At 35.9% G+C, this 14,822-nt stretch overlaps 1 pseudogene; it reads right to left on the bottom strand.

The window, feature by feature from the left end:
- Positions 1–8,061: 8,061 nt before the first annotated feature.
- Positions 8,062–12,243, bottom strand: LOC138307194 (E3 ubiquitin-protein ligase TRIM56-like; annotated as a pseudogene).
- Positions 12,244–14,822: the final 2,579 nt, after the last annotated feature.

A 14,822-nucleotide genomic window follows, 5' to 3' on the forward strand; every position in this document is an offset into this window, starting at 1 on the left:
GGCGGCCGGTTGACCATCTTGTTTACCAATCAGTCCCGAAAGGCATTATGCATCAGTCCTAAAAGGTACTATGCACAACTAGGGTACAAGGGGAACCTATGCATGGAAATTGAGAAAGATCCCTTCAGTACTTTCTGAGAAATAGAGATAACAAACTTTAACTATCAAAATCCAAGATAGCCGTCGGTCGGTCATCTTGTTTACCGATCGGTCCCAAAATACAATATGCACAAATAGGGTCCTAGGGGAACCTGTATATGAAATTTGAGAAAGATCCCTTCAGTACTTTCTGAGAAATAGTGGTAACAAGAATTGTTAACAGACGGAAGGACGGACGGACGGACGGACCACGGACCACGGACGGAAGGCGATTTGAATAGCCCACCATCTGATGATGGTAGGCTAAAAAGAAAACCGGCATTTCTCGCTCCAGTTTTAGGGTAGCACGATCCCGGAGATATCATATTTGGCGCCTACAAGATTTCGAGGGATCTTGGCGCCCATGAGTCACGTGAGAGATGGACCTTTTCCTTTGAAATATTGATACCAGCACTTTCACTATACGAATTAAATATAGCCTTATGTTGAGGTATTTCTAGCCAATCGCATATGTATTTTATTATCCTTATATTCCAGGGTTTACTATCACTGTCGTGTCGTGGATATAATGGCAGTGATAGTAACCCATGGAACATCGAGGATATAACGGCAATGATAGTAACCCATGGAGTATCGAGGATATAACGGCAGTGATAGTAACCCATGAAGTATCAAGAATGATGCACAGTAGTGAACCATTCTCAATTCAAAAAGCAGTATTTTCTTATTATAGATTATAGAACTTCATTAATCAAAGACAGTCTGATTATAGCCGTTTTGTTTTCCCGTCAGTTCAAAAATGAAACTGTGCACAACGTTATAGACTAGAGGAAATCAAGGTTTGAATTACACAAAATCATCCTTTTTATAACGTATTTCAACTGTCAAAATACATGATCAGCTCCTTGTTCACGTGTGTCGCCCACATTCTGCTCCTACTCAGCCAACATATCCTAGTTTAACAATGGGAACAATAGAGAATAATAGGGACTACATGTATTTACAATATGTTTGTCTGTTTGTAGTCCACCACACCATAGTATTACGTCACTGTGGTAAATACAAAGTAACAGTCAATGAAACATATTATCAAGATCCTAATAACGATGTCAATCTCAACCCGGCAAAAGCAATTGGGCAAGATTTAATCAGTCTTAAAAGAGATATTAGATGTCCTAGATAGTCCTCCTATGATTTTCTTTAAGAAAACAAATCCTGTCAACATGGAAAAAAGGCTAATATTGTACCGTATAAGTTCATTAAGAGGGAAATACGATGATGCATCACACACCGTCAGAGAAGTAGTGGTAATATGTTGAGACATTGTGAGAGAAGTAGTGGTAATATGTTGAGACATTGTGAGAGAAGTAGTGATAATATGTTGAGACATTGTGAGAGAAGTAGTGGTAATATGTTGAGACACTGTTAGGGAAGTAGTAGTAATATGTTGAGACATTGTGAGAGAAGTAGTGGTAATATGTTGAGACATTGTCAGAGAAGTAGTGGTAATATGTTGAGACATTATGAGAGAAGTAGTGGTAATATGTTGAGACATTGTGAGAGAAGTAGTGATAATATGTTGAGACACTGTTAGGGAAGTAGTGGTAATATGTTGAGACATTGTGAGAGAAGTAGTGGTAATATGTTGAGACATTGTGAGAGAAGTAGTGGTAATATTGTAAGACACTGTTAGAGAAGTAGTGGTAATATGTTGAGACACTGTTTGAGAAGTAGTGATAATATGTTGAGACACTGTTAGGGAAGTAGTGGTAATATGTTGAGACATTGTGAGAGAAGTAGTGGTAATATGTTGAGACATTGTGAGAGAAGTAGTGGTAATATGTTGAGACATTGTGAGTGAAGTAGTGGTAATATTGTGAAACACTGTTAGAGAAGTAGTGGTAATATGTTGAGACACTGTTAGATTAGTAGTGGTGATATGTTGAGACACTGTTTGAGAAGTAGTGATAATATGTTGAGACACTGTTAGGGAAGTAGTGGTAATATGTTGAGACATTGTGAGAGAAGTAGTGGTAATATGTTGAGACATTGTGAGAGAAGTAGTGGTAATATGTTGAGACATTGTGAGAGAAGTAGTGGTAATATGTTGAGACATTATGAGAGAAGTAGTGGTAATATGTTGAGACACTGTTAGAGAAGTAGTGGTAATATGTTGAGACACTGTTAGAGAAGTAGTGGTAATATGTTGAGACACTGTTAGAGAAGTAGTGGTAATATGTTGAGACATTGTGAGAGAAGTAGTGGTAATATGTTGAGACATTGTGAGAGAAGTAGCGATAATATGTTGAGACACTGTTAGGGAAGTAGTGGTAATATGTTGAGACATTGTGAGAGAAGTAGTGGTAATATGTTGAGACATTGTGAGAGAAGAAGTGGTAATATTGTAAGACACTGTTAGAGAAGTAGTGGTAATATGTTGAGACACTGTTTGAGAAGTAGTGATAATATGTTGAGACACTGTTAGTGAAGTAGTGGTAATATGTTGAGACATTGTGAGAGAAGTAGTGGTAATATGTTGAGACATTGTGAGAGAAGTAGTGATAATATGTTGAGACACTGTTAGGGAAGTAGTGGTAATATGTTGAGACATTGTGAGAGAAGTAGTGGTAATATGTTGAGACATTGTGAGAGAAGTAGTGGTAATATTGTAAGACACTGTTAGAGAAGTAGTGGTAATATGTTGAGACACTGTTTGAGAAGTAGTGATAATATGTTGAGACACTGTTAGAGAAGTAGTGGTAATATGTTGAGACATTGTGAGAGAAGTAGTGGTAATATGTTGAGACATTGTGAGAGAAGTAGTGATAATATGTTGAGACACTGTTAGGGAAGTAGTGGTAATATGTTGAGATATTGTGAGAGAAGTAGTGGTAATATGTTGAGACATTGTGAGAGAAGTAGTGGTAATATTGTAAGACCCTGTTAGAGAAGTAGTGGTAATATGTTGAGACACTGTTTGAGAAGTAGTGATAATATGTTGAGACACTGTTAGGGAAGTAGTGGTAATATGTTGAGACATTGTGAGAGAAGTAGTGGTAATATGTTGAGACACTGTTAGGGAAGTAGTGGTAATATGTTGAGACATTGTGAGAGAAGTAGTGATAATATGTTGAGACACTGTTAGGGAAGTAGTGGTAATATGTTGAGACATTGTGAGAGAAGTAGTGGTAATATGTTGAGACATTGTGAGTGAAGTAGTGGTAATATTGTGAAACAATGTTAGAGAAGTAGTGGTAATATGTTGAGACACTGTTAGATTAGTAGTGGTGATATGTTGAGACACTGTTTGAGAAGTAGTGATAATATGTTGAGACACTGTTAGGGAAGTAGTGGTAATATGTTGAGACATTGTGAGAGAAGTAGTGGTAATATGTTGAGACATTGTGAGAGAAGTAGTGGTAATATGTTGAGACATTGTGAGAGAAGTAGTGGTAATATGTTGAGACATTATGAGAGAAGTAGTGGTAATATGTTGAGACACTGTTAGAGAAGTAGTGGTAATATGTTGAGACACTGTTAGAGAAGTAGTGGTAATATGTTGAGACACTGTTTGAGAAGTAGTGGTATTATGTTGAGACACTGTTAGAGAAGTAGTGGTAATATGTTGAGACATTGTGAGAGAAGTAGTGGTAATATTGTAAGACACTGTTAGAGAAGTAGTGGTAATATGTTGAGACACTGTTTGAGAAGTAGTGATAATATGTTGAGACACTATTAGGGAAGTAGTGGTAATATGTTGAGACATTGTGAGAGAAGTAGTGGTAATATGTTGAGACATTGTGAGAGAAGTAGTGATAATATGTTTAGACACAGTTAGGGAAGTAGTGGTTATATGTTGAGACATTGTGAGAGAAGTAGTGGTAATATGTTGAGACATTGTGAGAGAAGTAGTGGTAATATTGTAAGACACTGTTAGAGAAGTAGTGGTATTATGTTGAGACACTGTTTGAGAAGTAGTGATAATATGTTGAGACACTGTTAGAGAAGTAGTGGTAATATGTTGAGACATTGTGAGAGAAGTAGTATGGTAATATGTTGAGACATTGTGAGAGAAGTAGTGATAATATGTTGAGACACTGTTAGGGAAGTAGTGATAATATGTTGAGACATTGTGAGAGAAGTAGTGGTAATATGTTGAGACATTGTGAGAGAAGTAGTGGTAATATTGTAAGACACTGTTAGAGAAGTAGTGGTAATATGTTGAGACACTGTTTGAGAAGTAGTGATAATATGTTGAGACACTGTTAGGGAAGTAGTGGTAATATGTTGAGACATTGTGAGAGAAGTAGTGGTAATATGTTGAGACATTGTGAGAGAGAGTAGTAGTGGTAATATGTTGAGACATTGTGAGTGAAGTAGTGGTAATATTGTGAAACACTGTTAGAGAAGTAGTGGTAATATGTTGAGACACTGTTAGATTAGTAGTGGTGATATGTTGAGACACTGTTTGAGAAGTAGTGATAATATGTTGAGACACTGTTAGGGAAGTAGTGGTAATATGTTGAGACATTGTGAGAGAAGTAGTGGTAATATGTTGAGACATTGTGAGAGAAGTAGTGGTAATATGTTGAGACATTGTGAGAGAAGTAGTGGTAATATGTTGAGACATTATGAGAGAAGTAGTGGTAATATGTTGAGACACTGTTAGAGAAGTAGTGGTAATATGTTGAGACACTGTTAGAGAAGTAGTGGTAATATGTTGAGACACTGTTAGAGAAGTAGTGGTAATATGTTGAGACACTGTTTGAGAAGTAGTGGTATTATGTTGAGACACTGTTAGAGAAGTAGTGGTAATATGTTGAGACACTGTAAGAGAAGTAGTGGTAATATGTTGAGACACTGTTTGAGAAGTAGTGATAATATGTTGAGACACTGTGAGAGAAGTAGTGGTGATATGTTGAGACACTGTCAGAGAAGTAGTGGTAATATGTGGAGACACTGTCAGAGAAGTAGTAGTGATATGTTGAGACACTGTCAGAGAAGTAGTGGTAATATGTGGAGACACTGTTAGAGAAGTAGTGGTAATATGTTGAGACACTGTTAGAGAAGTAGTGGTAATATGTTGAGACACTGTTAGAGAAGTAGTTGTAATATGTTGAGACATTGTGAGAGAAGTAGTGGTAATATGGTAAGACACTGTTAGAGAAGTAGTGGTAATATGTTGAGAAATCACCTTAACAGTTGACATTGCTTTCTACATTCATTAAAGATTAGAAATGTTGTTGGGTATGAATAATCATTTAAGGAAGAAAATGCTGGATTTTGAGAATTTCAAGAGGCTTAATGGACCGAAATGGCCAGGTTAAATTTTTGGTGCAGGTGTTGAAATAATGTTATCCGTAACCACTGACATTTCTATCAATTAGTTTTATTGCGATATCAAGTATCTATAAGGGACCCATTTCAAACTTATTCATTACAGATTTCGTCTCAATTATGCCTAGGCTGATCCTTGACTAACTGTATGTATTGCTTTCTCCGCTAACATTTCTTTCGAATCACTACTAGTCATAAAGTTCTACATGGATTGTAAGCAAATTTTGCCAGAAACGTTCTTTGGGGAAGGAGAACAGAGTGTGTATAAATCTTGGATCTAACACCCCTGGTGTAGGAGGAGCAGGGCCGAATAGTGTGAAATTGAGTTAATTCTATTAATTTGGTATTAGCTCTGTATGGATTGTCACCAAATGTGACAAGAAATATCCTTGGTGGAAGAAAATTCAAGTTGTACCAAACTTGCCAGATGTCCATTTACACCTTACTCCCAGATACTTTCGAACTTTATCCCTTATCATCATACAGTCCAGCCATGGCATACGGTCATTCATTAATAAGACATATGGAAACTCTTGGTGATATCACATGTAGTATTAATTATGATGTCATAATCAATATGTGACATCACATGTGACATCACATGAAGTATTAATTAGGATGTCTTAATCAATATGTGACATCACATGTGACATCACGTGTAGTATTAATTAGGATGTCATAATCAATATGTGACATCACATGTAGTATAAATTAGGATGTCATAATCAATATGTGACATCACATGTGACATCACATGAAGTATTAATTAGGATGTCATAATCAATATGTGACATCACGTGTAGTATTGATTAGGATGTCATAATGTGACATCACATGTAGTATTAATTAGGATGTCATAATCAATATGTGACATCACATGTAGTATTAATTAGGATGTCATAATGTGACATCACATCTAGTATTAATTAGGATGTCATAATCAATATGTGACATCACATGTAGTATTAATTAGGATGTCATAATCAATATGTGACATCACGTGTAGTATTAATTAGGATGTCATAATGTGACATCACATCTAGTATTAATTAGGATGTCATAATCAATATGTGACATCACATGTAGTATTAATTAGGATGTCATAATCAATATGTGACATCACATGTAGTATTAATTAGGATGTCATAATCAATATGTGACATCACATCTAGTATTAATTAGGATGTCATAATCAATATGTGACATCACGTGTAGTATTAATTAGGATGTCATAATGTGACATCACATGTAGTATTAATTAGGATGTCATAATCAATATGTGACATCACATGTAGTATTAATTAGGATGTCATAATCAATAGGTGACATCACATGTAGTATTAATTAGTATGTCATTATCAATATGTCTCATCACGTGTAGTATTAATTAGGATATCATAATGTGACATCACATGTAGTATTAATTAGGATGTCGTAATCAATATGTGACATCACATGTAGTATTAATTAGGATGTCATAATCAATATGTGACATCACATGTAGTATTAATTAGGATGTCATAATCAATATGTGACATCACATGTAGTATTAATTAGGATGTCATAATCAATATGTGACATCACATGTAGTATTAATTAGGATGTCATAATCAATATGTGACATCACATGTAGTATAAATTAGGATGCCATAATGTGACATCACATGTGGTATTAATTGTGATGTTATAATCAATATGTGACATCACATGTAGTATTAATTAGGATATCATAATCAATATGTGACATCACATGTAGTATTAATTAGGATGTCATAATGTGACATCACATGTAGTATTAATTAGGATGTCATAATCAATATGTGACATCACATGTAGTATAAATTAGGATGTCATAATCAATATGTGACATCACATGTAGTATTAATTAGGATGTTATAATCAATATGTGACATCACATGTAGTATTAATTAGGATGTCATAATCAATATGTGACATCACATGTAGTATTAATTAGGATGTCATAATCAATATGTGACATCACATGTAGTATTAATTAGGATGCCATAATGTGACATCACATGTGGTATTAATTGTGATGTTATAATCAATATGTGACATCACATGTAGTATTAATTAGGATGTCATAATCAATATGTGACATCACATGTAGTATAAATTAGGATGTCATAATCAATATGTGACATCACATGTAGTATAAATTAGGATGTCATAATCAATATGTGACATCAAATGTAGTATTAATTATGATGTCATAATGAATATGTGACATCATATGTAGTATTAATTAGGATGTCATAATCAATGTTTGACATCAAATGTAGTATTAATCAGAATGTCATAATCAATATGTGACATCACATGTAATATCAATTAGGATGTCATAATCAATATCTGACATCGCATGTAGTATTAATTAGGATGTCATAATCAATATTTGACATCACGTGATTGTCTTGGTATTCAGAAATGATATATACGAGTTACATTTCATTTATCAAATAGAAACAGTATTGACACGTTTGTCCAATAATGTTAGCTATGTGATAAATAGAATATTACACTCGTGGCTGTGTAATATAAAATATATAAAATATATGACATATCAAATTATCCCACTTTAGAAATAAATTCCTTACTACATAGGAGTGTATTATAGAACATCTTTATTTCATTTTACATAGTAACAACGTTACAATAGTGATTCTTTTGGATTTTAAGTTGAACAAGAAAGTGACATCAATTACTGTTTTATTCCAATCATCATACTTATTCTGTGGGGATATGATGTTTAATACTTTTCCTTGTTTGTTCTTGTTACATTATTGTAATGTTTCACACAGTTTCCATTTTTTCAGCAAAGTTGAAAGATACGAATGTAGTTACTATCATCCGCAGTATCACTGTCGTTGGAAACCACAAACTTTTCACCATTAACAGCTATTGTCCTTGGTTTTTGTATTCCATATGCAGATGTCAACAGTTCCCGGACACGTGTCCCATCCCCAGACATCTGTACGACGTTGTGTGATAAACAACCACACACGTAGATGTTTCCCTCCCTGTCTACATCTATTCCAGCAGAAACTCTCACGACAACAACCTTCATCACGTCCGTGAGGCGTTTGGTCGGCGACAGTCTGAACACTGCGACTTGTCCGTTTCTGTTGTTAGGAGTACTGACGAGTATATCACCTGTCTCTGTATCATGTGCCAGGTTCCAGCATGTCCTGTCATATTTGTGTAACATGTCAGTGACCCCGTCCTGTCTCAGACTGTACACTCCTCCATCAGAGCCACCCACTACAAACCTCCCGTCTGTATGTGTGATACCACGTAATGTTTTGTCTATGTTGATGACAGATGACAGAGATAGTTTTTTGTTCTCCACTTTTACCACATGTACACCTTTACCAGAGACAGCGACTGCCACCGTAGTGTTGTCCACCAAACACATATCACAAGGATCTCCAGGAACGGTCAACTGATCCAGGTACTGTCCTTCGTCTGTAAACAGTTTCAGTCTCTTGTTTTCATAGTCACTAACTACTATGTTGTTATCTGGAAGGTACACAATCCCACTTATAACAATAGTGGATTTATCAGCTGGGATACTTATGTTGAACTTCCTTATCTCCTTCGCTTGGCGCTCTGACAGTGGCAGTTGAAGGAAACCAGGATCAACAGGGAAACGTCGCCCATGTTTCTCGATCACAATCTTCCCCAACATGTGATCACGTTGAGTACCAGGTTGGGGAACCTGATGCTGAATACTGACGGATGTATAGGGCTCCCTCATGTCTTTGATCAGGTCCTAACATGACTCGATCTCGGCCTGTCCCCTCTGATACATCATTATAGCCTCCATGGGGTTATTTTCCTCTACAGCTTTGACGGAGGATTTCATGGTATTTAGCATACCCTTCATCAGACAATCACATTGCCGTAACGACACCTCGATGTTCTCTTTCTCCTTTTTATACTTTGTGACCAATTCATCCGTGACGGCTTTCTGACATTCATCTAATTCTTCCTCGATCTTCTGGCGTAGATCCGTGATGCTTTTCAGAGCATCTTCTTGATTTTGAACTAAGATTTGGATCTGTTCATCAAAGTCCTTCATTAACGACTTCATGGCCTCAGCCCCTTTCTTCAGCATCTCTTTCGTGTCTCTAAGTTGTGTCCCACTTTTTAACCTTTCTAAATATTCCTTGGCTGTCGTCACAGCTTCCTGTCCACACAGTCCATGGTATCTGATCATGCATACATGACACCCAAGACGTTGGTGCTTTTCACAATACCAAAGGGTTTTTTCTTCATGTTGATCACATTTGGGTACTGATTCCTCCGGTTTTGACCTGCTGATATCATACTCACTGATATCTAAGATATCACAGTCATTGTGTAGGATGTCATGATGTTGTTCTTTACAGTTCTCACAAAAATGGATGTTCATCATTTTGCACCAGAACTTGGCTGGGTTAGTCAGGGTACCTTTGGTCTGGCAGGGTTTACAGTATGGTAATTCAGATGAACGTTCCTTTAGCTGGATAAGATCCTGGATCACGACATTAGTTGGGAACTGCTCCGCCCATTTCTCCTTTGGTTCAGCTTGATTGACAGGGGAGGTCGTCCTCCGACAGATCGGACAGGGAAATATTGTATCTGACACCCTCTTCTCAGATATTTCCTTGGCGATGTAAGTCCTAAGACATTTCTGACAGAAACTGTGGAGGCAAGGTAGGGATTTGGGTTGTTGAAGTCTTTCAAGGCAGATTGGACATTCAAGTAAGTGTAGGTCGAGTTCTGGAGGACGTCCGCCTTCAGCCATTGTAGTTATTGGTGATGACCAAGATGGATCTAAAAATAAATAATCATAAAAGCAATTAAATTGTATGCTGGATTAAAATGCTTAGACTCAACAATTTTTAAATATGAATTACTTGTCATTTTAGCTTTGTTACATTTTGTTAGCTAGAAAAAGGAAAAGTGCATTTTACTTTATTCTTATATACCCATTTAATTCACGCTATTTGATTTTTCCTTTCATTTTCCTGTTACTATTAGATATATTGACAGACCGTCATAACTAAAGTAAAACTCAAACATAACAAACTCAGCTAAGACAAATTATCATATACCAATGGGACTGAATTGCTCAGTGCTATCTGTTGATTATGGTGTATATATGTACTATACTAGGCCTTATAATATAGATAGTCATTTTAGTCAATTTAAAGATATTTCCATGTATTAACCCAGGTTGATTAAAAATGATGATCAATCTCAATTAACGCGGTACTTGAATAGACCTGGTAACTTTCATTAAAGTATTCTGACATGATTTAAGGTGTTTGAACCCTTGTTACCTCAGTCAAAGTCATTTTATTTGAGGACTTTTGGTATCCGGTCATTAGGACTGTTAGATATTGACAAGAAATTGGTTTAAGATTTTACCTGTTTGATCCATGTGACCTTGAGTGAAGTTCAAGGTAATACATTTGAACACATAAATATGGTAAAACCTAGCTTACCCCAGAATTCCCTAGATCCAATCTGAGGTATCTAAGATATATAAGTTATTGAGAAGTTTTGTTAATATTTTGGCCTATACGACACCCGTGATCATGTATGAAGTTCAAGATCATTTGTTACAAACACACTTGCTAACCTTTTTTTCTAATTCATCGTAGCATGCCATACCAGTACCAGGTCTGGCAATTGAAAAACATCCCTTTTGAATGAAGTCAACGCCATTAATTTGAATATACTTAAATAGAAGCAAGCCTAGATGCAGTATTAGGTCTATGGGTTAGTTTCTTGATTTGAAATCGTTTGAACAGATATATAGATACACCTACAGTGATAGTATATATCTAAATTTTAGCTTGGATTCACAGGGGGCCAGTTCAATGAAAATGCATGTTGTCATACATGTTTTTTGTATTATGGTGGATGGACTGATGAACAAACCTAATAGTCATGTGATTTTCTTCAGTAAATATTCCAATTTTTTAATAATTTATGAAATCTCGTATTTTCCTGAAAAAAATCACATGACTATTAGGTATATTCAACAGTACATCCATCAAATACAAAAAAATGCACTACACCACCCTGTGCGTGAATTCGATGACGGACACCGCACTATGACATATAGGTTCATGTAACTAGCAAAAAACTCAGCATTTAATTTTCTCACATGTCGGATCACAATACATCAGCGTTAATAACAAGAAGATAATAGGACTTGGAAATACTATACTTTCATAATGATTCTCTCTACTTTCGTTTTCTACTTCGTTCTGATGACCTTTGCACTTTATAGACATTCAATTGAAAACGATATGTCGTCCCAATATACATACACGTTAAGCTTTGTGATGATGTTTGGGCGACATGACTACGTGCGCAAACAAATTATTACAGCTCTTTCTCGTCCCCAGAAATTCTCTTCCAAGATTCTGGAAGCTAACGTACAATTCCATTGGTTCCTAATTATGGGATGTTGAAAGTTCCTAAAACTTTATCAAACTGAGTGATAATAGGGTTTGTATTTCAATCAGAGGATTTTTTTGTCATTGCGTTTCTCTCTACTTTCGGTTTCTACTTCGTTACCGTTACTAACATAAAGATTACTTTGTTATTTTGTGATATTAATACAGTATATTTCATAATGTCATACACAGATAGCCTAGTTATTGAACTGCAATGTCTAGTTGTTTGAATGGAAACTGAAATATTGGAATGAACTGTACATGAACTTACTCACCGTGCCCAGTTACCACAGATCTGGGTGTAGATACGGAATGAAACGAAGGGAAGTAACTCTAAATCTAAAATGCGTCCAACCCATTCGGCAAACCTCGGTTGATTCCGGTAATAAGGCACTGGAATGATGAATATTACCTGGTCATATATATTCGTATGATTTCATAATGAGTCAATATTAGATAAATTCTACAGATATTGTACATTAAGTAGAGATGAAATCATATGGAAAAAACCCAAGCTTTCTTTTTTTAATATTTTAAAACGGTAAGAAAGTACAATGTATTGATATCATAGATGCTTTATGAGGTGCACCCCAGAAACCCATTGTATAAACTATCAGACCGTAGGTTGATTAACGTGGGTAACCGACGATGCATGGGGTGGGTGGGTTCTTTTTGTATAGATCTTTGATATAATAGATGAGTTATGAACGCATCTACAAGTATATGTGAACAAGTCAGTAACTTTTAAATGATTAATTAATGTGAAGAAGTCTTTTTTCGTTTGAACTCATTCTGATTGATGCAAAGTAATTACGGCATTATGATTGAAATTGTGTAGATACTCTAGTGGATACGTGTCAGTACTGTGTAGCTTCTGTCAGGAGGTTATTAAGTGATGTTTTCTCTATTTTCTTTTCAACAGTGATTGATAATCCTATTTTCTTTTCATTGTATGATTTCAATGCAGTGTATATCTTCTGTTATTGCAAATCATTGTTCTATTATGGTTTTTAATTGTAGAAAACATTCGAATATTTATTTTCATTTAAATTTTCTTAAATCTCAATTTACAGAATCCTTAATTGTATCAACTTTGTTGTCTACAGCTTTGAATGTATGTATGTTGTAAATTGCATTTCACACACATTGCAAGAGGTGAAGAAACTTTCAATTACTGAAAATATTTGCTACTAGAATTGATACTTTTATAATTCAATTTTACTTGCAATGAGTATGTTCATTGGCTTAAAAATGTACTTTATCTACTCATAAAGGACAAAAATGACGTCGCCGTTTGTAATGTAGCGTGATTGGACTGCGTCGATCATCAGTGACCAGGTAGCTTAGCGACAGAGCATTCTGCTAGTGTTCGGAGGTCCCGGGTTCGAATCCCGGTCTGGCCGCTACATTTTCTCCTCTCAGTAAGGATTAGCTTAGATAACGGCGTGATGATTTCATACACAAAAGAGTCCCAAAATGAATTCTGAATATTGAAGAGATTATCTTTAGTAAATTGAATTATAAGGATTAATTTGAATACATTTTTTTTATGTCATCGAGATATAACACAACATTACTCTCATAACAAACCGTGGTTTAGTTAGAGTACACTCCGGTTTTTTTGTTATATCTCCATATCATAAAAATATATTCGAGTTAGTCCTTAAATATTGTAAAGTATGGTTTACATTGTGTTAGCAATAATATACTTCTAACGACACACTTCTATACCAAGGACGTGTCAGTACCCAAGCGTATAAGATTTCATGTGTTATATCTTCTACAGTTTATCGTGAAATCAATAAATGTAGATTTAGCTAGAACGAGAGAGAGAGCGAGCTTATGCTAGACTACAAAACACTATAAGTCTCTAAATCTGTGCATATCGAAAAACCCACAAAAAAACCAAAAAAAACGGGGCCCAGTTCAATAAAAATGGATCTTGTCATAGATTTTTTGTATTTGGTGGATGGACTGATGAATATATGTAACAGTTATGTGGTTCTTTTTTTTAGAAAATACGAGATTTGAAAAATAATTAAAAATCAGTAATTTTATTCCGATTTTTAAAATAATTTTTCAAATCTCTTATTTTCTGGAAAAAAAATCACATGACTATTTAAATGAATATTCATCTGTCCATCCACCAAATACAAAAAATCTATGACAACATCCATTTTTATTGAACTGGCGGCCCCCTGTGCGTGGTTTGATGACGGACACCGAACTATGACATATAGGCTCATGATGTGACTAGCAAAAAAAACCTCAGCATTAAATTTTCTCACATGTCGGATCACAATAAATCAGCGTTAATGACAAGAAGATAATAGGACTTGGAAATAGTATTATTAGCTCACCTGGTCCAAAGGACCGAGGTGAGCTTATGGGATACCGCAGCGTCCGGCGTCCGTCGTCCGTCGTCCGTCGTCCGGCGTCCGTCAACAATCGACTTCTTCTCCATAACCACTGGTCGGATTTCAACAAAATTTGACTGGTAGCATCCTTATGGGCTACTAACTGAAAATTGTACAAATGATGGGGCTGACCCCCCGGGGGCCTGAGGGGCGGGGCCAAAAGGGGTCAATTTGGCTATTTTCATATAAACGACTTCTTCTCTGAAACCAAGCATGGGATAGCACCCATAATGCAATGGTAGCATCCTTATAGGGTGGGGATTCAAAATTGTACAAATGATGGGGCTGACCCCCCGGGGGCCTGAGGGGCGGGGTCAAATGGGGTCAATTTGGCTATTTCCATATAAACGACTTCTTCTCTGAAACTAAGCATGAGATAGCACTCATAATACAATTGTAGTATCGTTATAGGGTGGGGATTCAAAATTGTACAAATGATGGGGCTGACCCCCGGGGGGCCTGAGGGGCGGGATCAAATGGGGTCAATTTGGCT

This window comes from Argopecten irradians, chromosome 14, assembly GCF_041381155.1.
Source record: "Argopecten irradians isolate NY chromosome 14, Ai_NY, whole genome shotgun sequence".
Taxonomy (NCBI): Eukaryota; Metazoa; Mollusca; class Bivalvia; order Pectinida; family Pectinidae; genus Argopecten; species Argopecten irradians.